This window comes from Lichenostomus cassidix, chromosome 7, assembly GCF_008360975.1.
Source record: "Lichenostomus cassidix isolate B80296 chromosome 7, HeHo_3.0, whole genome shotgun sequence".
In the NCBI taxonomy this organism is placed as follows: domain Eukaryota; kingdom Metazoa; phylum Chordata; class Aves; order Passeriformes; family Meliphagidae; genus Lichenostomus; species Lichenostomus cassidix.
The window spans coordinates 10,285,481-10,313,083 of record NC_139488.1 but is presented as its reverse complement, the minus strand read 5'-3'; the positions used below and the strand labels follow the sequence as shown (position 1 = coordinate 10,313,083).

The 27,603-nt window shown below is 45.9% G+C and overlaps 1 long non-coding RNA gene across 1 annotated transcript in view; it reads left to right on the top strand.

Moving 5' to 3' along the window:
* The window catches only part of LOC146434507 (uncharacterized), a 247,945-nt gene that overhangs the window by 181,703 nt on the left and 38,639 nt on the right, over positions 1-27,603 (top strand). The window contains exons 6-8 of the long non-coding RNA XR_014853417.1: positions 1,876-2,023; positions 2,128-2,483; positions 4,351-4,557. This is a non-coding gene — a long non-coding RNA (uncharacterized LOC146434507). The remainder of the gene's footprint in view (positions 1-1,875; positions 2,024-2,127; positions 2,484-4,350; positions 4,558-27,603) is intronic.

Genomic DNA, 27,603 nt, shown 5'->3' with positions numbered 1-27,603 from the left:
TCTGTAAATAAATGCATCATTAGATTCTCATCAATTTGTAAGCTTCACTTGATGTATGGCTAAAATAATCCCACAAGGGTAACTAAAGAAGTGTTTGCTTTCAAGCACACAGAACGCAGACCAGTGGAAACACTATTTCAGTTGAACTCAGTATGTTGGGATTTTTGGTTGTTGGCTATTTTTTTTTTTACAACAGTCTACATTGAAGAATTATTTTATCTGCATTGCTACCAATATATTCATTAGCTGAGAATCTCTGGACATATTAAAAGAACACAGTAAAACAACTAATGATGCACTTGAGCAGTAACAGGTTGTCATTAGAGCAGCATCTGCTCTCATCAGAGTTAATTATTCAGTTGCTTTGTTTTCCAAGTAGGTGTCTGGTAGAATTTAGCAGAATCTTAATTAAAACACATTTTCAAACTCCATGGATGCTCATCTCATCTAAAGAAATCAAGACAATTTCCACCATAAACATCAAGCTTCAGTTGAGCCATCAAACAGCAGAAGGATCTCAGCCAAGGCAAGTTTTAGGCATTAACCATTCCAGTGCCAGTGGGATGCAGGTTGCTGTGGAACAGTGTCCTGATGAACTCCCATGATAAACTGTAGTGTGCATGTACCAATAACCAACACAGAAACACAGTTAAGTAATGACAATACTCGCACTGTGAAATTGTTTTCACTGTACAAACCCTTCAGATGCTGCATGTTAATTCTGAGCTGCAGAGGTGGAGCATATGCTCCCAGAAAACAGGAATCACTCCTTGTTCAGGCACAGACCTGCCCTTCTGCCCACTTCTACTCTTCTGCACAGCACTGTCCTGTGCAGGTCCCCTGAGCTGACCTAGCAGCAGATGCTGGCATGTTTGAAACTCTCCCTGCTCTCTTCCACAGTGCTGGAAAAATATGTCTTTCCTCTTACAAAAACTTCTCTCTTGGAAAGCCAATGGAAGTATTCTGTCTTTGGACATAAAAAGATCAAGGGATTATTATGAGGCTACACTGACTGTCAGAAATTTGCTGCTAATATAGTAGCCACAGTCATGCCAGAGAACTCTTCCCATTGAATGTGGTAAACCCAGCATGCTCCCAGGATGCTTTTAAGGAAAGAGTAGGGAACTGGACAAATCTATGGCTGTGTGTTTCCACTCAGCTAAAAACTCTCTGTGAAGAAAACCACACTCTGAGGTAAGTAAGCTTAGGTTCAACATGCTTCACTTGAATGCCAATATCTATGGTTACTTTCCTTGGTCTCCTCTTTATTAGATTTCAGCAAGTGCATACCGAAAAAGTTCAGTCTATGAGCAAAACCTTTATTTCCCAATGGCCAGCACAGAATATGAGAACTTGAATCTTAAGCTTGGAGGTTTTTACTGCAGTATATTGACTTACATGTGAAGCTAGTTGGGAAATTTCTATCATAAAAATGCTGTTTCATCAAAAGAAAATATTTAATGAAAATAGAGTAGTCTAAGCCAGCTGAGACAGCTGCATTCAGACTTGTGGACAGAAAAATTTGGATTTTTCACATTGAAATTGGTTTTATAAAAAACATTTTTATTTGTAATGTTACAAACAGTTTTTTGAAAACTACAGATAAAAAAAATCAAAATTGTCATGACACACTTCAGGTTCACCACAATGCAGTATCTATTTCAATCCTATTTTATAGAGCATTTCAGAGCTCTTTGGGTTGGTGATGTTTGGAGATGGAGCTGCATCTGGAGAAGTTTACTTTTGTCTTTGCTTTTCTGATCCCTTTTAAAATAAAAGCAGTTCTAATAGAGACTGCCTCTCTGTTGTGAAAGGGAAAAATGGAAATCCACAATTCAGTGGCTGTATTTTAATGGTTTGTACAATTATTTTCAGGTCATTTTGAGGAGCTGAGCAAGCAAACCCTCCACAGAGCAGGGGTAATGCCAGGTTGTGCAGTGTTGCAGGAATCCTGACTTGGCTGATGGAAATACCCTCTGGTTTGGATTCCTTAAGGGAAAACCAGCCTCTGAAGGACACCAAGGTATTTCTTTATATGTATTCTCTTCCTCCTCCCTGCTGCTGCGTCTCACCTCAGAGCAGCTGTGAGAACTGTTTCCCCATCACCATCTTCCCTCTTCCCACCAGAAGTGACTCAGGATGAAGCCGCCAGCTTTTCTCTCCTGCCTGGATGATTTTTCAGATCTCACATCTGACAAACAGCACACTGCAGGACCACAGCAATCCCAGTGAGAGGAGATGGACATCCCAGGGCATCCTGGGGGGTTTAAAAGGACACATGTTAGTTTTTCACCCCAGGCCTGAATAGCTGGACTCACTTTCTGGCACACTGACTTTTTGGGCAACAGGGCTCGAAGCAAGAATGAGCTGATAACAAAGTGCTACCACCACCTCTGAAACCACAAGCTTTTCTCCAGAATACTCAGTTTTACATCAGAATTATTCTGAGAACTGGCTTGCACTGAACAGCTGATGATCCACAGGTGAGCACGTGCAGAGGATGACCTGAATAACTTACCCATGGTTTTATCCCTCGGAACAGTCCAGGCTCCCCATACTGACACTGTTAGGAGCTACACCATGGCTGTTTGTACTCTCCTTCAGTGACTAACAGGTGTAGCAGGCAGGCAGATCAACAAAGCTGTGGGCATTTTCATGCCACAGCACTGGTGGATGACACAGAGTGCTGCCATGTTTGAGCTGTGGGCTCCTGCTTCAACAGTGCCAAGCAGCCCTGGCTGCAACTGCCACAGTGACAGCCTGTGTCTGGGGAGCTTTGCTGCTCTGCTTCCCTTTAAAGCCTCATTTTTGCCTAGGAAAAAACCTATTTAGGGACCCTGCAGTGCTGGATGGTGCTTGTGCATGACCACTTTGGGTATTAAAATCTCTAAGAAAAGTTGCCAGGATTTGCTGCTCAGAGAGAACAATACCTGGGCTGTATTGATGCCCTGTCCTCAGGAAAAGTACTGTTTTGGAGAGAAAGGGGGCTTTCTGGTTGTCGTGCTCCTGTCATGAGAGCATATGTCGTGCAAAGGGAAGACAAATAAACGAGAGCACTACTTTGGTCTTCACAAAAGCAGCTGTTATTCACTGCTGAGTGGGGTTTCTTCTGAAGAGTGGCTGCTTCCCAGCAGAGGTGGGCGCTGGAGCCTGCCAGCAGCACGCCTGCCTGAGCTCCATGTGGCATCTGCTGATCAAAGAGAGCTCTAACAAGCTGGCAGCACCTCTCTGTGCCAGGGCAGTGGAGAGGGCCACTGTTGCTGTTCCTGTAGCTGCCACGTAGTCATGGTGACTCAGCCAAGCTGGACCTTGCACAAGACCCTCACTTTTGAGAGAGTAACACGTATATACTCACTGCCTTGTGCCACCAGGAGAAAGATTAACTTTATGCCACCCTGTTTAATTGGAGCTTGGGTCAAACAGCTGCTCAGCCAAATTTTGTGCACACACCTGTGCAAGTAAACATATCTGCACATGTGTCTACACTTAAGCACACAACTTGAAGCTGGCATTAGCATCGTGTGAAGTTCAGCATGCTGGGGCTCTGCCGCTGAGCAGTGTGGGCTGAGCTGGGGCCCTCGAAGGACCAGAAGGGACAAGACAGGACACCCACCAGGACACCCAGCCTGCCCCATTTGGGCTGTGGACGAGAACTCTGCCTTTTTGCTGTGAAGATTTCTGTGCTTGCAGCAGTGTGTTTTTCCACCCAAAGTGAGATCAGATGGGTTGTAATAGCAGAGTAGGCAGGGAGGGGGGCATGTAGCAAGCCCAAAACTGTAAGTGGGGAGCTACAGTGATGCAAATAGCTCATTCCCAGAACTCACACTTTCAGCTCAGTGATATGATCTGATCAAATTTGTCAAATTCTTTGACAGTTTAAAAAAAAAAAAAAAGGAAAATGAGGACTCTATTTGGGTAAATGGATTTTTATTAAAATCTTTATAGCATATTTTGTTTCACTCAGAACTTAACTTGAATCAATGTGTCAAAGACTGAATTTCTAGTGAAACTCTGTTTCCTCTTCCTTTTGCCTGGGCCTGATTGCAGGATCAGCACCTGTACTGCCCTGACTGATGTGCACAGGGTTATCAGTGTGGCAGAGGAGCCTAGTCACCAGGGATTTTCATCTGCACAGACAGACACAGAGCAGACTTGGGGTGCCTGCCACTGCAGGGGCCTGGGTCCTGCCAGAACACCCCAGGGCAGCACAAGTCTTGCTGGAGCAGGGGCATCTGTGAGGACTGAGCTTAGCCCTCTGAGGTGCCCCGGGCAGGACCCTAAGGGGATGCTGGATACCAGATGCTCCAAGTTGACCTCTGAGTGAGCTAATTTTTTTTGCATTGATTTCAGCTGAGGCTAAGAGGAAGGAGGCTGAGGCTGACCTGCAGAGGAGATGCAGCAGTGAGAAGGGCTGAGCTGCACTAACGAGTCCCAACAGGGAAATGTACAGCAAAGGCTCCCTGGCTGCTTCCCAGGTTTCCTATTGCCCACCTGCCACTGCTGCAGCAGGAGTAGAAATGCTGCATGAAGACCACTGAGTGGTTTGGACTCTGCCAGGTAAGATGATGTGACCATGTATTTGTGGCCAGGTGGTTTGTTTTGCGGTGCTCTGGTGGGTTGTTATGCTTGGCTTCCTGGTAGTGATACTACTTACTGCCTTTTGTGCTGTTTGAACCCAGCTCTGGTGGTTTTGCAGTGATAGTGCCTGAGTGAAGCATTGCAGAAATTGCTTCTTGATGGCCTTGGGAACACAGAGATGAGAGCAAGGGATGTTAATGAGAGGTAAAGGGGAAAGCTATGTGCTTGGGTGTAAAATCTGTTTTTAAAACCAAGATGCTCACTGTGCTCTGAAGTGCGTTGTTGCTGCCAGGGTTTGACCCAGTTCTCAGTTCAGCCAGGCTAGCTGGTTCTGGGAAACTCCTCCTCCTTTCATTGCAAATACAACATCAGCTCAATTAATCAGGTTCCATGCAGTGAATTGAAAACCAAAAAGTCCCCTCTGACATTTATCTCTGTCTTCATTCCTGGGGGAAAAACCACAGGCACACAAACCCCTCCTAATGAAAATCAGACGGTGTGAGCAAGTGGCTCTGAAGCAAAGTTTTTCTGCTCCTAAACTGTACTTCAAGTCATTACAAGCTTTGCTTGCCAACCTTACAGTAGCTGAAGCAGTATGTACAGCCTGTGATACGCAGACTGGAGTAAAACCTTCTTCATGACATTTTGTTGTATGGGAAAGCTTGAGTTTTTGGAAGACGCTCCGATAACACAATATGGAAAGCATGCTATCTTAGCATTTCCTACGCCGACTTGGAATGCCTTCTGTTTGGAGAAGATCCACTGGCAAGTGAGGGAAGGTCTGAACAGTCAATTTAGATTTTCTTTTAAATGTATTCTGTATGCATATATTGTGGTTATTTTGAGAATTTTGCCTTCTGGAATGATTACTGTCTGATACCAGATAGAAAAGTCATTATGCATAAAACATAGGTGTACAATGAGTTCAATAGCTATGGGGAGCTGTGGATTGAACCAATTAAGTTTCCTTAAGAAGTGCAGACCTTATTTTTCTTTAAAAACCTATTCCACACCTGTGGAGCTGTTACCATTAAATTAAAATCAGTTGTCGAGGCTTCTTTCTTTTTCTGAAGCATGCTTTTGCTGAGCACACCCTAAAAATGTAGCAACATATAGTTGCTGACCCTGGATCAAATGTGCGATCTAGCTGTGTTTTAGACCTTTCTGCAGTTATGTCCTTCCATGCCCAGCTCAGAGAGGCTTTGGAGGGAAGTTGGGAGTCCCAACCTCTTTGACCAGCATCAGTCCCCTCTGGGCTGTACTCTGAAAGCCTGTCAGCACAGCTTCCCCACAAAGGTAGCGCAGCGCCTTCTACCCCTGCTTCAGCATGCAGGGCTACTCCTGCCCTGTGGTATAACTGTGTTGTGCAATGGGAGCATCTGTGTGTCTCTTTCAAAGAGCTTACAACTCACAAGGGAATGTGAGTGGGATGTTATCAGAATATGCAAAAGTGTTTTGTGCATTATATCTATATTAAATGTCTTTGAGATGACTGTGAGTGGCAGGAGGATTGATGTGGTTGACTGGAACGGTTGGCTGGCCAGTCTGTGTTGGTGGAGAAGAGGAAAGGCTATGCAGGAGGAATGGCAGCACTTGTATTGTTCAGAGTGGCACAACAGAAAGGACACAGATGGTTGTAAGGGAGGTGCCAAAGTGACTGGATAACCCCACTCATCTACAGCATTAGAGGAAGCAGCCTTGGGGCAGAAAAGTGGAAGCTTCTCCAGCTTCAGCGTATCTCACTTCACCTTGTACTGCCTGGATAGGGAAAAGGCAAAATAATGATACTTCCTTCTTGTCCCTCTCTGAAGGAAAACAACAGAGAGGGCATAGTTACTAAGCTTGGCAGACAGCCTTGTGTACCCACAGCCTCTGCTTGTTGCTGTTGCTGCCGTGCTCAGAGCATGGCACAGCTTCAGGATGGAGCGTGACCTGCTTCTAGGGAAGACAGGGAGCTCCTGTGGCTCCTGGCCTCCTTCCTGCTCTAAATGGAGCTTGGGTGATGTGTCTGGGTCCAGCAGGGCCAGCGCATGGCCATATTCAAAACCTGGCCCAGTAAGCCGTGAAGCTGCCCAGGCAGCTCCAGCAGCCTGATCCAGCTCTCTGCACATCTGAGCAACAAGTCAAAAATGTGGGATGCTCAGCTGTGCAACGGCTTTGTTGAGCCCTTAAGCCTGCATGAGAAGGGGAGGCAGTGAGCTGCTGGTGCAGCCTCCTTTCCTGCTTTCAGGAAGCACAGCTGGCCCTGGCCTTTTGTTGCTGTTATGCAGTGACTGCTCCTCATTTCTAGTCAAAAGTCATTTGCTTACCACACTGCTAATACTTGCATGGAGTTGTGCCAAGCTGCCCTCTCATTGCCGGGGAGTACCTGTCACAGATAGGGAGAGTGTCAGGGCCCATTGCTGAGCTCTCAGTTCACACCTGACTGTTTAGAGGCAGCATTAACTAAAATTTGAGGCTACAGGCTAGCACCGACAGCAGCTTTTTCCTCCTTTCCTTTCTCCTTTTGGAGGATGCAGCTGTGCAGCTGCCAAAGTCACTGCTGAAGCCTTCTTAGCCCCAGGCTCTCAGGGATGCTGTGGAGTGTTAAAACCAGTAACCTCTGTGCTGTGTGTAAGCAAATAGAGAAAGGCAATCCAAAAAGAGGATGAACAGAAGGCTGGAAAAAGAGCCTCTTGATTATTCTGTTTTTAAGAGGGGAAAATGCTGCAAGAGCAGAACTTAGGAATCCTCTTTTCTGACTGATACTCTCTCCCATGGCTTGATTATCTTGTGCTCATCCTGATTAAAGCTTTTTTGGTGGCTGTAGTATAGCATTGCTTTCCCATGCAGGATTTTTGGTATCCAATAGCATGGGTAATTTTACATTGCAGTCTTAGTCTTCAGAGGAGACAGCAGTTCAAGTCTCTTTATATATTTTCTTGAGACTCCTAGGAATTTGGTACAACTGAGATTCCTCAGTGGCATTAATGTCGACTGAAATCAGTCATCAGAGCCTAGTAGTACCAGAAAGGACTGGAAAGTAAATAGTATAGTTGCATAAATCTTGCCTCCTTAACAAATCATACCATGAAGAAAATACAAATATTTTAACAACATGCTATTGAATAGCAGGGTCATTTCTTCTCCCACATCCCCAGCTGAAGGTTCACATGGTGCTTTCAAGACACCTGTTCTCTTATTAAGCTCTGATATTGCGAACGCTTAAGGGTTTTTTGCCTCAACAAGCTGCAGAGCTCTTGCAGGACTGAAATGAGGCACATGGATACTGCAGGTACAGCCATAGCATTAGACTGGTTTGTGGTGGAAGGGAATAGCTTGCATTCCTGAATCTGGATAAGGCTTCCCAAAGTGCTACTGCTGGTGGCTGAAAGTGTTTAAACACCATTCCCATGGGCAGAGGAATGTGCTGGCCCAGCTTGGGCAAAGGGTGCAACACAGGGTGCCCTGCTGGGAGGTGACACCGTGTCCCTTTCCTTCATGGGAGGCAAAGGCATACCAGAAGGTGCTGGGCATGCTGCTGATACTGGCACAAGCACATGGGAGCTGTGTTCATGCCAGGAAGGAAAAGGTTTTGTCAGGACCTGTGGCCTTCGGTGTGGACTGGCCTAGGAAACGAAGTGCCCATGGGAGGCACTGAGTTGTAGCTTTGGGGAGGAAGGAGTTCAAAGTTTAGCAAAACATTCCTAATCTCAGAAAAATGCTTTGCTTCAAAACTCACAGGAGGATCCAAGTAGTGTGACATGCTTTTAGTGCTGTCCCTGCTCCATCTGCAGAATCCAACGTGAAGCCCATTGCAGAGCCTCTGCCGATGGGCACGGGCATGGCCAAGCGCTGCTGGCAGTCACTCCCCTGCTCAGTGCCGGCGCCGGTGCTAGCCAGAAACAAACAGGCAAAGTGCCGCGCCAAGGAGAAGGGAAACATCTTACTCCTTATTGAATCAATATCAACAGACATATTAACAATCGCATGTCAACACGCGCAGTTATTTGTCACCCACCAGTAAACATACTCGCTAGGCCAAGTCTGGAGGTGCCCTGCAGAGGCAAGGAGGCAGGGGTGTGCTTGGCAATGCACTGTTTCCTGGGGAGCTGTGGCCGGGCTGGGTGCAGGGAGCTGCGGGCACAAAGCTGTGGAGGAGAGTGCTGGCGCTCCAGGAGCACTGCGGCTCCATCGGTGGCGTGTGTTCCTGGGCTGCTGCACTTGGGTGACAAGGGCAAAGTCATCTCCCCTGCCAGAATGTGCCTGCAGTGACCACCACATCTGCTCTGGGCCCCACATGTGTTTACCCCTGTGCAAACTTTGTACAGAGGCCTAGAGCTTCGTCTTCAGTGGCTGCCTGTGGCTGGCAATGCTGCAGCTTTGTGTTGTGTGTGCTTTGGGCTAGAAGAAAAAGTGGAATCTAATAAGTAGAAAACCGAGGTCTGGCCTACAGTAGACTGATAGGGGCCTTGGTGCTTGGACTCTGCAGGCTCTGGCAGTGACAGGGCAGCTTGCAGCAGGGATGGTAGGAGTCAATGGTTCATAGCTTGCCATGAGTGGGTGGTACAGGGGAAGCAGCGCTCCTGCAGTGGGTCCAGGGAGGACCTGCAGGAGGGCTGATGATGATGGGCAAGCCGGGGCACAGCTGGGGCTTCACATTCTCTCTCATCTGTGCAGGAGGTGGGAGTGGCAGTGTGGTGCTTTGTAATGGCACTGGTTTAAGAATAAACTAAGCTTCGGTCCTTCCTTATCCATGTGAATGCACAATGTGTCCAGTCTCAGGCTTCTCATTTCTTCTGTGGAACAAATGATGTTTCATGAGTCCTACTGGCTGCAGTGAGGGCACATCCGTAAAGAGAGGTAAAAATATACCTCTGCTTTAATTTGAGGAATGTAAGTCTTACTTCAGTGGTGAAAGTCCCTGCTGCCCCCCAGGTGAATGTGCTATCAAATATGAGTGTGTGCAGACAGGGCTGCACAGCCCATTTGGGTGGTGGGTTGGTGGGGGAGATGCTACCTCCCTCCTCCTGTGGCCAAGGGGCAGTGTGGCTGCTGTGTGTGGGGAGCACCAAAGCTTGGGTGTGGGCTGTTTTCCTGAGCCCCTGTCTGGATGTCAGCTCAAAGACCATCCGCTCCCTGCAATATTTACAAATATATCTGCCTCTGAAATCTGCCCAAGTTTATCAATGAGACAGGAATAACATTACAGAGCTCTGCACACACATGTTATACATTCCCCCAGCAATAATTCCTTCCTCCAGTTATGCTATGTATTTAGTGCATTCCTCCAGTATGATAATCATCAACATGCCTTAAAAAAAAAAAAAAAGGCTAACAAGATCAAAACAAAACATAGAAGCTAGCCAGATAGTGGGAAGAGACTGCTGCAGCCCCTGAGGCTGAGACTTCAGAGCCCTGGCAGCCTCTGCCCTCTCGGAGGACAGTGGAGCTGCTGCCTGTTTTAAGAGCAGAATGCTGTGGTGAGGGGGGTGACAGCAGCCAGCCCCACTCTCTGCCTGCCGGGCAAATGAAGGGGGCTGGCAGGGGCAGAGGGGAAAGGAAGGCTAAAACATAACAGAAGTAATAGAAAGCAGCTTGAAAATCTTTTCTCTATTTATGTATCGACCCACAGAGGCGGGGGAAAGCTGTGTGGTGCATTCAGCTGTTGTTAGCTGCCTCCCCTGTGCCGAGGGGGCAGGAGCTGCCACGAGACCACAGCCAGGCCCGTGGGCCAGCCCTGAGTCCCTTGAGTGAGGGATGTGCTGTTCGTTCCCAAAGCAGACGCTTTGTTCTTGGGCTCAGAACCTGCTTTCCCACAGTTTACACGTGAAGCAGTCAGTGGTGCAAGGCTGTTAGCTGTGTCACAGGGTTTTGTTTTTAAAATTGATTTGAGGGCTCCATATCTGCTGATGTTGTCAGAGCGATTAACCCAGCAATTCTGGGTAGGAATTAGCAGTTGGAGATGTACTTTTTTTCCCCCCACATCCTGCTCCCTTGCTTTGTGGGAACTGTTAGCTTTCTGCCATTGTGACTGACCAAACTGCAGGGCCGTGGGCTACACAGGGATCACAAGCAGCAGGCACAGGTATCCAGGGGACCTGGCACCAAGTGGTACCTGGAGGATCAGGGTGGCTGGGAATCCCTACCTGGTCCACCTCCCAGCTTGCCACTGAGCTGTGTTGGCTCCAATGCCTGCAGTCTCTGCTCTGCTGACAGGTGCTGCACCCCACCCCACCCCACCCCACCCCACTGCTGGAGAGAGGGCTGCTGGGTTAGGGAAAAATCCCAGCCCTTCCAAGACATACGAGTTCTGAACACTTCCTTAGACTTTCGTTTTCTCCCTAAAGGCAAGAGACACATGTTTGGGAAAGGCAAGCAACTTTTTGCTTCTAACTCTTCCCAGTACAATTGCTTATTTTCCATCTCCCAGGACAATTTAATCATAGCATTTCAGCCAGGCAGCTTGTGCAAGCCCTATTTCCAGGGTCTGCCATGGCACAGCAAACTTTCCTGATGTCTGATGGTCAGAAGCACATGAAGTGGGATTGCGTGAAGGTCTAGGGGGAGGAGGCAGTGGCGGCTTGAGTTTAGTGCCTGAAGTGCAAATACTGGGTTGGGAGCACGTGTGGAAGCACTGCTCTGTGCAGCACTCTCTGTCTGCATTCGTCTTTCAAGCAACAAGCGGCAGCACGTTATCGGGTGTGTGAATACATATTTACTACGGTAGGCCCAGAAGGGCTTTTCAACAACTTTCCCTGCATGTGTTGCTAACAAGTCACTCTACAGATTTACCAAGTGAGCAGAATCGCAAATGTTTCTCTTTACAATGAGAAGTAATCAGAGGAGGTCTAAATGGCAAACAGCAATCCAATATATACATTTGTCACAGATATAATGTAAAGTCAGCTCAGCCTCTTTGATGTCACATAAACATGTCATTTTGAAGCGACTCAGTTTCGCTGGCATTTCATCAGCCAGTGCACAACAAACAGCGCCAATTACGCTCCATCGCTGTTTATCATTTGCCTCCTTTAAAATGCCCATCCATTACCAGCAGAGTGGCTTGCAGTGTTTAGTCTCTGGTGGGGATGGTATTCCACAGCCCTCAGCCCTGAGGCAGATTCTCTCTTTTGCTGCTTAACCCACTGGTTTAATTACTGTGTGGGTTCAAAAAAAACCCCAAAACCTACCCTAAAATGTCCTGTATGCCAAACCTTTGTAATATTTAGCCTCTGAAAAAAAAATGCTGTGAAGAGATGCGTGGGGAGTAGGATTTCTGTTTGAGGAGAAAGGGAAGGACACGTCTCCTTGAGCATCCCTGCTGTTTGTCTGGTTTCCTTTTCCCAAGGGGGAAGTCAGGCACGGGTCTCATGGCTGGGCCCAGGGAACTGCCATCATGGCACAGGCACAATGGCCAAAACATGTCCCACTAGCTCAGCTGCACTGGGTCCCACTGCACCCAGAATAGTGCATGGAGAACCAGTCTGAATTTCCAACTGAGCAACTGAATCCCAGCACTTGTGCTCTAACACGCATTGCTGGTTAATGGGTGGAAGATGCAGTGCAATCCCTTGTGTGTCAGCAAATGCATCATTTGTAATGTACATCAGCCCCCACACGTACATGCATGTGTGACATAGCCCTCAGATCCTGCACTGATACTCTTTCAAAGAGTTTGGGAGATGGGATATTATGAATGTGGTGTTTGAAACACTAATGCTACCAGCTGCTGAACTCACCGAAAAGAATACAGTTCTTCTGTTTGCTTCCCTGCTAGTAGTTAAAAAGTAATGAATCCTTTTATGCTTTCTTTACATAATAGGCTCCAGCCAGAAAACTGGATGTTTCCTCGTCAATAAAATAAAAAAGAAATTCCCAATATTAAAGGAACAAAGATGAAATTGAACAAGTCTTATGTTATTGTGGTTAACAGTCAATAAGGAAAACCAGAGTTTTGTTCTGCTGACTTAAAAAAGCATTAAGCTGTAAATATCGTGCTCTGTTCTATTTTAGTGTTGGGGTTTCTTTCCTTTAAATTTAATTCATGACAAAATTCTCTCCCAAAGTTTTGGTGTTAGTTTTCTTCCCCTTCTTCTTTCCTCAAAACATCAACCAATTTACATGTAAAGGCCTTTTCTTCCTAAAATCTACAAAGTTTAATGGAAGCAGTAATTTTTCATGTGCTAAAGTAATTCTGGGACTGCTGCATAGTGAAAATGGGATTTCACCACTCGTGGAAACCCAGTCAAAGAATAGGAGCACAACGTCTGAGGTTTGTGCTTGTGTGGGCAGAGCAGGCAGTGGCATGGCTGCAGGAAGGATAATGTGGCTGCAGCTTTCCCAGGCAGCTTGAGGTTCAGCCCCTGGTGATGGGACAAATACCTCTGAGAGTGATTAAGATACCTGAGCCAACACTAAAAGCAGACACCCTGTTCTGACTCATTATCAGAGTGTTTTTGATGAGGTTTTTTTACATGTCTGAAGACATTCTATGACAAATGCTCGACTTGGGTGGGAAAGCCCAGCAGCCCTTTGCCTGACACATGGGAACTCAGCACCCAGACAATTTTACTTCTAGGGAGGATAGGTCCAGGCACACAAGCTGGAGCCAAAGACTGCAAATCCACCATGGCAGGGGTAAAATGTTGGAAGAATAACGTACTTGAATAATTCTGAGCAGTTTATAGATGAGCAAAGTTGGACACGCACATGAACTTGAGTTAGCAGGCAGATCACACTGGTCATAAATATAGCTGTGCTGTAAAGTGTGTGCACACAAAGCCTCTCTATATATTTTAAGTGCACTGACAAAGACTTTGGTTGCAGTATTTAGAGGAGAAAACTGTTTTCTTTCCCCTGAGCCCAAACTGTTCCCAATGAATAATTTGTCCAGTTCTAATGTATAATTAACATCCGAAGGTGGAGGCTGCTGTCGCCTATAAACATTACCATATTTCCATATTCCTACTCTGCAAGTTACCAGTTTTAAAAAGGAAACTGCACATGGATGCACACAGGAGCAAAGTCGGCCCTGTGACCTGGCAGCTGCAAGTGCCACCAGTGGCAGTGTGGTCACCAGGGCCCCTTGTCCCACGTCCCTTCGCATTCCTCAGCCTACCCTTTACCCCCAACAACCCCCTTCACAGCCTCTGTGTGCCCTCCTCGAAGGCTTATTTAAAAGCTTATACCGAGTCGTAGGTGGCCACAGTGGGACTGACACAAAAGCAGCTGCTGATCCCTTCCTGCCTGTGAATGGGGGCTGATTGCTGCCTGCTGAAAACTTCTCAAGGATCCGTCCACAGAAACTATGGATGGGTTTTGGATCATCTGCAGAAACTTGATTTATTTGGAGTTTGTCAGTTTAGCTCTCTTTAATCTACTTCACTGAACAGATCCTAGGAACTTTTTTCCTGGCTTTTTGGGCTTTTGCCATCTGCTAGCATTAATCACTCAATGCCAAACGGTGCATATCATTCAGGAAAAAACATGTTGCAGAGGCCTCAGCCTTCTCTGGAGTGGGACCAGAGCTGAGATGTGTGGTGCTGCTGGCAGGGCAGTCAGGCAGCAGCTGCCCGCTGACATGGCTTTATTGATGCCTTCACAGCTGGTAACTGGAGGGGAGATGGGAACTGGTGTTCCCAAGAGCAGAGCCCTGTGCTCCACACGTCAGCCTGGTGCAGCACTGTTCTGGGCCAGTGGAGTAAATGAATAGCACAGGACTGGTGGTTGAGCCATCCCAGCACAACCAGCAGATGGATTGTTATGAAGGAATTCACCTGTATGCCCCTGGGGTCCCTGTACTGCTATCAGAGAAAAGTCTTTTTGTCGCCTTTTATCTTCTGAGCTGGTTGAAGGAGGCAAGCGCCAAGCATCCTCCCCAGCAAGGCTGCAGCCCCAAACCTTCACACATCTCTGCACATGTGTGGGATGGAGGGGCCCACCAGTGTCTCCAGCCTGCGTGTGCCCAAACTGTGCCTCGCCTCCATCCTGGAGCTTTGCAGAGGCTCTCGCTCGGCGCAGCCGTCGGCTGGGGCCAGGGGGTCTCTGTGCTGTGTTGCAATAACTCTCTTTGCGGTGTGCGGTGCATGGCAGCATATGGCTCTGTCTGGTTTGTTTGTTTGTTTTAGGGTTTTTTTTTTCTTTCTATTTTGGTTTACTGTCACAAATAATTTAATTATCCCATGACTTGCCATTTCAGTTATGCATTGTCTCTGTTCCTGTTTGACTTGGGGGCAGCTGTTGAGCTCTCCAGATTTAGGGCTCAAATCTGCTCATCATTATGTGTGAGTACAGCACAGCCCATCTTGTAAAATTGGCAACTCTGCACAAGGTAGGCATGTGTGAGAGCTGATGTGCTGGGTTACAGCTCACATCCCACACCAGGAGTTGGGACCAGCCCTTGGCCCCCAGGAGTGCCCTGTGGGACCCTGAGCACAGGGTGGGCTGTGTCTTAGCAGCTGCAAATTGTGACCCACCTGAAGCACTTGTGGGTTGTGAAGTAGGCTAAAAATCAGCTGAGAAATATGTGTTGTTGCTGTCAACAAAACCAACCATGACTCTTCCTTAATTTGCTATTTTTTTTGTCCAGAGTCTCGAGTTTACAGTCCCTCCTGTTCTCAAACTTTCTCCTTTTAGCTCTGATACCAAGTAGTTTAAAACCAACCTTCCCTTATGCCACCTGTATAACTGAAAAGGTCAATGAATGAGAGATGGAGATCAAGGAATTCCCTGAATTTAGCAGGCTGGGGTTAGAAGAAAAACGCCTTTTAATAAAATGCCAAGAGTTGGCTGTAATCAGCATTGTGTTGATGACTGACAAATTAGGTGAGGCAGCCCTTGCTCAGAAAATGGAATCAACTTGTGTGTCGGTCCATTACCTTTTATCAAACTATTTGTGTTCATATTTACATCTGTAAATCTGAAAAAGTAGCTGTAAACTCTCTGCTGGAGATGGATGGATGGATGATTTGTGCCTACAAGCATGTGCCCAGAGGGGAACATTTATTTGGCTTTTACCTATGTTTTTCTCCCGTGCAGTGGATTTAAGAGGCATGTCCTGTGGGAAGATAGGGAAGCAAACAATTCAACAGTATCTCACTGGAGCTCTGCAGACATTTATAAGACATACAGCTGTTTCTCTTTTTAATTTGGAGGAGTACAGGCCTCACAAACAGGGTGGTTGGTTGTTCCTACAAATAAAAGCCCACAGCTTAAAGGCAAAATATTTTGAAGACAATGTACAATAAGAGCCTTTTTTTTAGCCATGTAAAAGCTGTTTTATGAAATTAAGCTGGAAATATCATAAGTGGGAAATGACCACAGAATAAATAGAACCTTTTAGAAAGACAGCAAACATGTGTTATTTATTTTCCTAGTAAATAGAAGTGGCAGATTCAATCAGCAAGAAACATCAGATAGTTATGACCATTTTAATCACATAAAAAAGTTCATAAGTTTTGTTTGTGGTGCATTTAACATTTTCAGTTTAGTGAAGAGGCTGGAAGTGAATAACTCACGTTTACCAGTAAACTAGAGATAAGATGAGACAGATTCTTCTTATATTGCCAGAAAGGGGACAAGAGGTAGAACAGTGAAGTGTCTGTGCCATTACCTTTTGCACTCCATGTACTCATCTGGAAAGCATTATGACCCCTTGCATCAGAAATATTTTAAAACTATCAAACAGTTCCAAAGCATGCACTGTACCCCATGAAGAGAGACAGCCTTCATGCCTGCCATTTCAGAAGGCTTGTCAGTATTCCAAGGAAACCTATTTTACATAGGTCTATCTCTGCTTATATTTGCTTGAAGGCTTTAAAGCCACATTCAAAAATTTTAATGCTAGATGTTAATTTTAGAGATGGGACAAAACAAGGGTTATAAAATAGACAGCTGAGATTAAATCCCTACATAATGACAAGATGCTGATAAGCCATCAGTAGCTGCAAGAGGAAAGTGGAGGGAGGGACAAGGAAATGTGGTGTGTCTTGGTTCTGGTGTGTGTTTGTGTCAATGCTGACCAAAGCCAACACAGTGTTGTTCATCTTTCTCTGTATTTTGGAAGCCATGCATCTCAGGTTGAACCCTGCCTCATGGATTTGTGCATTATAAAGAAAATAGTCATAAACAGACATGTTGGGAGCTTGATCTTCCTAGTGTTCTTGTAGCTGAAGTGTGTCACTGTGTCAGCCCCAGCATAGTGTCCTCTTTCAGTGCAAGTTACAGAAGGTACAGAGTATTCTGATTGGAGGAGACCCATGTGGATCATTGAGTCCAGCTCTTAAGTGAATGGCCCGTATAGGGATTGAGCTGAATGTGTGGTCTGGAAGAGCTGTACAACTTCAACTGCTCAGTGAGAAAGGTTAATTTTCTTCTTGGCAAATGTTCTGTTACAGTAAGAGGGAAAGGCTTGTATTTGAGGGACACAGAAGGAAAATATACAAACAATATAAATACAAGGGGGTGTTAACTCTGTGTGGAATGGACTGATTTATTAAAGGAGACTGTGTGCTTTTGTGGATACCACATGTGGTGTTTTCTTTGGAGACAGGAGTAGATATAAAGAAAGCTCATACCCTTGGGATATCTATTGACTTCTACAGAGCAGTGAATCCAAAGAGGATAGAAGGCTCAGGGAAGCTCATTTGGAAGCTCAGGGAAGTTCATTTGGAGAAGAAAAAGGAGTAAGCAGTAGGACAGCAGAGAAGAAATAACTTCCCCAGAAAGATTTAGGTGAAAACATGCTCAGAGTCAAGGAGCAGTGACATTCCTTGAGTACCTTAAGTATTAGTGCAGGCAGGCAGCACAACCATTGCCTCCCTGCTCTCCTCCATCTCGTTGGCTTTTGACTGAAGAACAAAAACTTCTTAGATCTGGTCTGAGAGTCCAGAGATTGACCTAAAATACAGGGCTTGACAATACCTGGAGTATAATTGCCTTGTGCCTGGGGTGCCCCAAGATCCCACTTTTGTGGGATTGTCCTTGGTGGGAAAGCACAGACAGGTAAACACAGGCATGGTCTCTTCTGGCCCCTCAGCAGGTTTGGTGCTGGGTCCATCAGAGATTTGGGGGGTTCTGGGCTCCCCAGGGGTTATTCTCACTCATTGGCAAAAAAAAGCATGATGCAATTCTTCTGTTGGATGAAGTCTTGTGTCACCTAAGAAATGTGACAGATCTGCTGCTGTATTTGTATGGAGCAAATACAGGCAACAGCTAAGTGACCTCCATGGCTGGATAGTTTGGTTTTGCAGCAGCAGGGGAAGAAGCCTGGGAAAGCACAAACAGCTGGGAGAAACCAATTCTGCACAGGATTTGGGGAGTAAGAGCACAACATGTCACTGTGGGGCTCACCCCCAGATGGAAGTCTCTTCTGTGTCCTTCAAAGTGCAAGGTCTGATGGGGGCACTAGGAGATGGCCCCTTTCCCAAAGGCTGGATTTGGGGTCAGCCTTTCTTGGAGGCTCATGACTGCCACTGCTTTGTCAGGGACCTAGAATCAACACCCCAGGATGGGATGGAGAGAAGGTAAAGCAAGGTTTTGGTATGTTAGGTAAAACATGTTTCCACTTTGTTGAAAGACTGAAATCCCCAAAGCACAGGCACACCTTGGCTGCTCTAGCAAGAGCAGCTGCAGCATCAGTGCTCAGTTCAGGGCAACTGACTCTCCCAGGTCTCTGTCTTGCACATGCTCTGCCTCTATATGTACACATACATAGTTAGCTTAAAATAAACAATGCCACACAGCTGCTGAGTCAGAGCCTTGGCCCTGCCCGGGAGCCCACAGCTTGGCATCACCTCCGTTCCCTCCGAGGATTTCCAGCATAATTTAGCCTTGAGCTTGATTAAGACCTTGGTTTGCAGCAGCCAAATAAAGGCTTATAATAATGTGGAAGATAAAAACAAGTCATAATGCTGTGTATGAGAAAAGCAAAGACCAAGTGTCGCGTGGCAGGAGGAACAGCCACTGTTCTGTAGCGGTGCAGCCTCACATGTGGTGCTGCAGTGGATCCTGGGCACGATGCTGCTGCTGCTTCCAGTGCAACCAGCATATAACAACAAAGTCATGCAACAGATGATGCTTTTTCCCTCTGACCCCTGATGTTTTGTAGAAAAAAGGAGCATCCATGACACAACAAACAGCAAATTAGTTCGTTACACTGTAGAAATGTAGCACCACACCAGTGAGCAACCTCAAGGCTGGTTCTGTTGCTTACCAGCCACATTGTGCCGCCCCAGATGGGGATTGAAGTCCTTCTGGCATGTGGAGATGGCCTTCCAAGGATGCTTTTTGTACTGCCTTTTGGTCAGGAAAATGGCAAGCTCAGCCCCTAGGGAGATAAAATATTGGCTACTGCTGACCCACACACAGACAATATTTCTGCACCGAAGCATAAGTGACTCTGCTGGGCTCAGACACGGTGGTGGAAAGGTGCAAGTATGCACTCATGAACAGGGGAAGAGCCCTTTGCTGCAGTTTGGTGACCAGCGCTGGACTTGGCAGTGCAGAGTAATGTCTGTTCTGCATTCAGGATTCTCTCCCTCTGCCCCAAACACACACAACTGGGTAATTAAAGTCACCAAAATCTTCTAACATAGGAAGGTAGTCTGCATTTTGTCAGGAGAAAAAAAACAAAAACAGTATTGGCTCCTATGCAATGCTGCGGACAATAGCTGGAAGAAGCCTAGCTGTTTTCTCCCTTGGAAACAGATCTCCCTTGCTAAAATAGACTTTGGCTGTTGCACTCTTCCTACAAGGTTAAAGAGACAATTTAAAAATAAAATAAATTATAATCTAGGACATGATGCTAATCCATCTTTGCATCTTTATCCCTGCACACTGTTGCTCTGTGCCCGCAGCATCTTTGGGCCGTTGTGGTGCTGGGGCTGGTGGCAGGACAGGACCTGTGCCACAGGCTGTCCTTGTGGGAGCAAAGTGGGATGTTTCACTGCCAGGCTGAGCTGGGAATGGGTATAGCATCCATAGCCACAATGGTGCCTTGTAAAAGGAAGACCTAATCCTTGTACATGCACTGGGTGGCACAGTCCAGCACAGGACTGGTTACCAGCTGTGGGGAGCAGGAGGGCTCATGGCAACTCTCCTCCATGTGGAAGTGATTAAAGAAAGAATTGTGCTGGATAGATCCCAGATGAGTTAACTTAATAAAGTTGTGGTCTAATTAAACCACATCCCTTGCATCTTATCTGTCTTCCTGCATGTCCAGAGCAGTGCCCAAAGACTGTGTTGCTACCAAGCATTCACCTTGTGCTACAGCCCAAATAACCACTAGCTGCACCTAGTCACTGGGCAGTGCTAATGAAATTGCAGGGAGATATAATGTGATTTCAGGTTCTCGCTACCTGGAGTCATTGCACAATGGTCAAGTGCTTGAGGGTTATCCCTTCCTATCAGGAGGGAGGCAGATGCATGTAACTCTTTTAAACATGGCTATTTCTATTAAGTTTATCTAATTAACCTTGAGCGGTACGGAGATCTGAGACCTGGGAACAAAACTCATCATGTAAAAGGTACATGAAATCTTCAGTAATGAAGTAAAATGCCTGTGAGTTTAAAGGGTCTCTCCTGCTCACCCAGCACTTCAGGAGGTTTATTACTGCCTAGCCTCTCAGTGGCCAGGCTGGAAATGTCACCTGGAGATGACAAATCTGTGTGTGGTGTCAGTTAAACAGAGGAGGCAGCATTAGGGGGGACTTGGCAGGGTGGTTTTGCAAGTGAAGCCTCACATCTGCACCTGTGGGCAACTGCTCAGTAAATGCAGAAGCTGCCAGTGTGGTTTGGTGTGAGTAGATGTGAACTTTATTGCAGTTCTGTAAAAGCCAGAACCAGAGGGTGTCTGGGATTGCAGAAGCAACCCTGTGGGCTTTCCTCGGCTTCACCTGAGCGGTAGAATGGGTCCAGGGCAGGACCTGGGGTGGCTGTGTCAGAAGCAGCATTCTTGGCATGTGCACTGATGCCTCCCACTGCTGGCACTTGGAAGGGCTGCCCACAAGCTGCTCCTCAGCATGGAGCTGACACTGGATAGCTTGAGGGATTGCCATTATATTGATGTCAAAAAGCAAGGAAAAGAAGAAACCTTTTGCCCTACTTGTATTTAGGGAAACTAACTAATGGTGACCTGTAAAATGCCATTGCTAAAACATGTAGAAATCATCTTGTGGGAATTTGTGACTGACTTGTAAGAAGATAAATAAAAGCTTCTCTTGAGTGGGAGTGTAACGGGTGTCTGCAGCCAGAACCAGACAGGCTGGTTACTTCTCACTTGGCACCGTGCATTTCTGACTTGTAGCTCACACACAACCAGAAAGCTGATCCCCAAAATTGCATGCCATCGAATGACTTGGAAGGAAAAAAAACATACGAGTGAGTCCTAATAGGAAGGTTTATATTCTGCATATCTGGTCTATGTCTTGCTGCAGAAATAAACAGTCCTTAACTGAGAAATCTCTGTGGACAGGAGTATAATAGATGAAGAAGAGATGGCTGTACCATTTTGCTCATTTGGTCATTACATGGAATTATGACTATTATCAATAAGCCTCAATGTCATTATTTTGCTATACTTGCCAAAAGCACACATGCACTCAAATAAACATTCTCCATTAGAAATATTGCAGCCCATTAGCCAACTCGAGTGCCTGCAGCCCAGCTGCCTGCTGCTCACCTGACCGGGGGATACGCAGTGCTGTTCCCACAGCAGCACTAGGGCCCCCCACATCCCTTTCCCCACACCCCGAGGGCTCTGGGCAGGCTTCACCAGGATGTGGGCACCAGCAGCCACCTTGTTGTAACACTTTGCTGAGTCTGAAAGTCCTTCTTCAAAGGAAAAGAAATTTTAGCGCTTGTGTAGCCATATCAGCATCTGCAGTCTGTGCAGTAAATCTTGTTGCAAGTTTCAGGATATTTATTTTTAAAGAGAGAATTAATAATAATTGTTTCCTCCCTAATGAAGATAAGTGTCACAGGAGACTCAAGCTATCGTGTATTTCATGTATATGTTCTCAAATTCTTCTGTATCTCTCTGCAATTTATTTTCACTCAATTAATTTTATTTTATGATAAAGTAAATGGCCCACAGTGCTGATGGGCATTAGCTGTGGAGCTATCACATTATAATACAATCAGGTTAACTCCTAGCACTATGAGTTAACACTCCCATCTGCCACACATGTCCAAAAAATCATTATCTTTCTGGAAAAGCACATCTCTAAGTCTGCTAGTAACCTGCAGCTGGTTACTGTCACAGGCTGGAGGAGTGTGCACCCCACGGCAGGCTGCAGTGCAGGACCCATGTTGCCTCTGAGAAGCACCAGAGTAGGGCAAATGTGTTTATTATTATTTATAGGATTTTTTGAAATTGTGTTATCCTCGGTGTGTTAAACTTCTGTGGATTTTAAGCAACAACAGGAAAAGCTGAGTTTCAAAATATTGCACACTTTAAAAAACTTTTTAAAAAGTTGAAACTTTCGGAATTTGCATTGAAAAATTGTTACAAACATTTCTGGAAGGGTAATTTGCTGCATTTGCGAGAGGACAACATAATTCTTTTGCCCTATGTTCTGTCTAACATATCCACAGTCAGTAGAAAACACGTTTTTGTTCAGGAGGTCAGAGGTGCCCGCCTGCAGCCAGGATGCATTTCCCAGTTTCTCTCCGGGTGTCTTTGTTACAGTAGTGCCTTGGGGCACTGCAGCTTACAAGGTGGAGCTGGATGTGTCCACAGAGGCTTCCCAGCATCCACTGGAAGTTGGGCAGGTGTGCTCCTGCAGTGTCGATGCTGTCCTCTGGCTGTGCTCCGTGGACTAAGGATGAGTCAAACCACAGCTGAGACCTGCCCCATCTTACCCATCATGCAGGTATTGCTTTGAGAAAGGCTGGGGTGTTTTTCTTTGAGGGCTTCAATTTGAAATAAATGTGCTTTTGCTTGGAAAAACGCCTAGTCCTTTGTTTAGAGGCCTTGCTAACTGGTGAGATTTGGAGGCTTTTTTTTCCTCACCCCAAGTGTACCTGAAGCCTTTGTACAACTGGAAACTTTTTTTTTAAACTTGACTCTACTGCCCCAGTTCTGGGAGGTGACGCTTGAGGGAATAACTTTTTACTGATAGTGATAAAAAGGCTTTAGCCAATAATAACATACTCCCAGAGTCTGTGCCACTGATTTTCCCTCTCAAAGGAAATCCTTGCATCCTGGAGCAGTTTGCTGTGTAGAGAATGCACAATCTGGTGATTAAAAAAGAATAATTAAAAATCTTCCCAAATTTTAAATATTAAATCAACTGCAAAGTTTGTGTCTCTTTGGTTTGGCCCACTCAGAACCTGACTAGGAGTGGCCCCTCTTGGGCTGCAGGGAGCACAGGCCAGGGTCAGGCTTGTCTTAGTGTAGCTCAAGGGAGAGATCTGCCTGAGCTGCAGTGCCAGGGCAGCATCCTTCCTTCCCTCAGCATCCCTGCCTGCAGCTCTGGGACACTGTGGCTGCCCTGGGGAGACACAGGCCAGAAGGAACCCATGCAGGGGGCTTCAGGCTGAGCAAAAATGGCAGTTTCATGGCTTAAGTGCAAACAACTAAAAACGCTTTCTGAACAAGCACCCAATAAAATTGTATTATTACATCCTGTGAACAGCTCCAAAATCCTTAACTTGGAGATATCAGCAGCTCCTCTGTGAAACTAAGCTAATAAACAAGTAGATAATTAACAAAGACAAACATGAATCTTGGTACCAGTGACTTCATATTAAGAAAACTTCTGGTTTTAATATTAGGCATGTATGCATGAAATAATTTATTGCTGTTTCAAAGCAATTTCAACAGTTAAACATTCATTGGTTTGCTAAAGGAAATGGTAAAAAAAATTCTTTCATGTGAACATTAGTTCTTAATTTTAACATTTCCTTATTTTCTGTAATGGGATTTGATGTGGCAATAAGCTTTAGGAACAGATCTAAGTGGAAAAATATTGCTAGCAGGTGAAAGTTTTCTTACCGGATCCCTGGACTGTCTGCAGAGCAGGATGGTTTCATCAGCAAGCACACTCTGAAGCACAGTGCTTGGGTGTTGGGGAGGATCACCTCCCTGCCAGGCCTCCCTGAGGAGCAGCCTCAGGGATAGCTAAATACATCCTCAGCTGAGAGGCACACTCAGCACATCCCTGTGCTGATGCCCAGATTTTGGGAAGTATCCAGTTACTGGAGGTGCATGTAAATAAGTGCCTAACTTATGACTGTGTGTGCAGCTGGGGAACCCACGTATCAAAAAGTGCCATTCAATTGTCACCGTGGGTCTGCCAACCCTTGGCAGCCCAAGCCTGGCTGCAGGCATCTGGTGAGCCCTGGTTCACTGTCAGAGCTGGAAGAAAAGCTCTGCTTTGCCCAGAGGTGCTGCTAGTGGTAACTTTAAGTTTGTCAAAAACTGAGTTGTGCATAGAAATCAGGCGTTTTTGCACACACACAAATTCCGTGCCCTGTTATATCTGGTTTATGTTTGTGCACTGATGGAAGAAAGAAGACGTTTTGCTTGACAGCACTGTGCAGCTGAGAGATAATATACAGAAACATCTCCAAAATAATTCCAATCTATTTTTATTTTTCCAGCAGTCCTGGATAGTCTCATGGAATGGTACACCTTTAACTCTGAAAAATAAAAAACCCCCATGGGAAGGACCCATCATCTGCCCAGTGCCAAGTGCCAGAGTGACCTTGCCCTGCTTGTGCTCGGCATGAGGGCTGGCATGAGGGCTACAGCCACTGTGACATGCCATGTGGCAGGGAGATGGCTACAATGGTGTTTGTTAGAGGAGTTGTGGCTGAAAGAAAAATCATTTCATTCTGAAATAATTTCTAAGAGCTAATGCAGTGAGGGCCACAACCAGGACAAGATGTGCTGCGCTCTCAATTCACCTTGCCAAGTCCCCCTACCTGCTCAGCAGAAGCCTGTGGCTGCCATCCCTTTGCAATCCAGACACCCCACATGCAGCATGCCTGGCACGAGCTCCCTGCCTCACCACAGCTCTGTGTGCCTGCATTAGAAAGGTTTTATTTAACAGAGGCATGGAAAAGCGATGATACAGTTTTATTTCCCAGCCTTATTTTACTATTAGTGCTCTGAGATATAGAGACGTATGGAGAGGCAGAAAACTTTGGCATACTTTTGGATAAAAAAATCTAGCAATTTCTTTGCCGTGAATTTAATCCCATACATTTTTCCCAGTTTGGTTTTCACTATTATTAGATACAATTAAAAATTAGTAAAGCTGAGGTAAGAACTAAAGTTTGTAATTAAATTTTCTCTCCCTCCCATGGTTAGCATGAATTTGATGTCAATTTACAAGGAAGACTCCATTTTGCAGCAATTAGCCTTCGAAGAAGTAGGCAGTAATGGAAAGCATTGGCTAAATTAAAAAGACTGGTAAATCATGATTATTTAGAGTTAAAGGAGCACTTTCTGCTCAGTGCAGGGACACTGTCAGACTCCATCACTCTGTGCCAGTGCCTGTGTTGGCCCTGTAGCCTGTGGCAATGCCCTGATGAGCATCCAGCTCAGCACCTGAGTGAGCCCCTGCACATGGAAAGGAGCAGCAGGCGAGCCCTGTGCATTCATCCAGCAGCCTTTGTGTTGAAGTTGGAGGTGCTCTTGCTCCACTTGCCGCCACTCTTCCCCCGCGCCGTGAAACCAGGGAGGTGGGAGCTGCCCGCCTGCGCGGCGGCTGCCCTACATAGAGCGACTTCCCAGGCTTGCATCTCATTTCAGTGCAAAAGTCAAACTGAATGACTCATGCCAAATCTTTTTATCTTGTCTCTGCGACTGTCAGCATAGCAGAACTCCAATATGACTATACTTATTGGAAGGATTATTTTTAAGTACCAAGCATATATTTATATGTGCGTCGATACTTCATCATTTTCAGCTGAATTGATCTACTGGAGCAGAATAGTCCCTCTTTATAATAATCTCCAACATGTTAACTCATTCATCTGGGTAAGCCAACAAGTTCAAGTGAGGCCTCCAATATGTTAATTATTCATGCATGAATCTTTTATTTCATCTAGCCTCATCCGCCCCAGACTGCCTTTTCTAGGAAAGCTCTCTGTTGAGAAGAAAGCAACAAATACTGTACGGTGATTTGACGGAGAAAAAAAATCATCTGCATATTCCAAATTATAAATTGTCTAGTCTCAGCCTTTTTTCTCTACTGCCATCTATTGTGCAGCAAAAAATGTATAGTTCAGTGGCATTAAATCATGAGTTCTGGTTTCAATGAGAAGGTTTGGTGGTGGCTTCTGGGTGCTTGCAATTGCTTTTGCTTATAAGAGAAGCTATTAAGTTAATAAGGAGAAGTAAAACTGACCAGGAAGTAATAATTAGGAGGCCTTAGGAGCACCTAGGAATATAGATAGGATCTGGTACAAAACCGGCTGCCGGGGCTTTTCTTGTAAAAATTCCCCATAAAGGAGAACCAGCCCCTGGCGTCCTGGACAGTTGGCACCTGGATGTCCCAGCATGAGCCAAGCCCATGCAGGGCCTTGGGCAGAGTAGACACAGGCTCCTGTCCCTCTGCTCAGGGCTTGTCCCCATCCCAGGGGAGCCAGGCAGGGGCCCCTTGTCTATGTTTCTGCTCCCCCTATCCCCTGCACAGCTGCAGCCCCTCCAAAGGGCAACTGCTGTGTTTACCTGTGCAACAGCAGGAGATGACCAGAATGGAAATAGAGGCTACCTCCTCTCTCTAGAGTGTCACTGTGTTTCTGCAGAATGCGTTGTGCAACCCATGCAGAGAGCTAAAATATGCTGTTGCTGTCTGTAGTGACAGTAACAGGGCAAAAATGCCTTCAGAAAGGTGTGTGCAGTGGGCCAAGTGTTTTTTCTTTGTGGGATTGGTTCAGGTGTATCACAGGTGTTTTGTCTCTTGCTCACACTGGTTTTACACTAATCCTACTCACTGGGTTACTCCTGGTTTACCCAATGTGATGGGAGAAATCATGGCCAAAGCCAACTTCAGAGAGGCTGGCTTTTGAAAAGGGTCATCCAGCTTCAAAACTAGGACCATGTGAGTTTTCCTCAGGGTCTTGCTCCCAGCCCTGATGGCCAAAAGAGTGGGACCCATCATGGCAGAACGCAGCAGGCAGCCCTTGCCCTCTCTCCTTGCCCCGCTGATGGGATGTTGTGCATGTGGCTCCCCTTGCTGCAGGTTACTGGTGACCACTGATTCTTGGGGATGCCTTGTCCACGTTGGCAAAAACAGACCTACCAGTGAAGGGAGGATTAGTGCTACTGGAATCTCAGGGTGAGCCCCTCACTGCTGCAAGGGGAATGCATGGCAGATGCACCAGCCTGACCCGCTGTAGGGGCAAGGTCACATCCCAGATACTGATTTGAATACAGCTGTATGGCATCAAAAACAGTAAATCCACAAACTAGAGAGAATTCTGTGGCAAAATTAAATGCCAGATCACAGTAACATTGATGCATGCTTAAAAAAAGTAAATTCCTAAGATTATGATCAGAATATTTTCAGGTGAAAAAAAGGTTAAGATAATGAAAATTAGGGTCATATAATGGTAAGTATATGAAAATTAACAGTTCTCCTAAATAAAACTTGCATGAAAGACAGCTGAAAGCCAGTTACTGGTGGAGTACATATGACAGACTATTAAATTGGCTTTGAACACGTGATTGGTATAATGCACTGTGGCCCCAGGGCAGAAAAGAATACAGCCACCACAGCGAGTACCGTTTCCTCCACCAAGGGCTGTGACAGTACCTGTTTAACAACTTCACTAATACTAAAAAGTCATCCATCTATATCTAAACTAAAATGACACTACATATTTTCTCAGATTTATTAGTAAACTACTAAGTAGTAACATTAAGCTTTTAGAAAAAGATTAACGACACTGGAGCAGTAACCTGTCATCTTAATTTAAGGGAAAGTCGCTGAGAATGCTCACTCTTTGTGAGGGAACATGCAAAATCCTTTGCCTAATGGATGTGGAAATGGTATTAGATCCCTCTCGCATCAAGACATTAAGAGCATATTA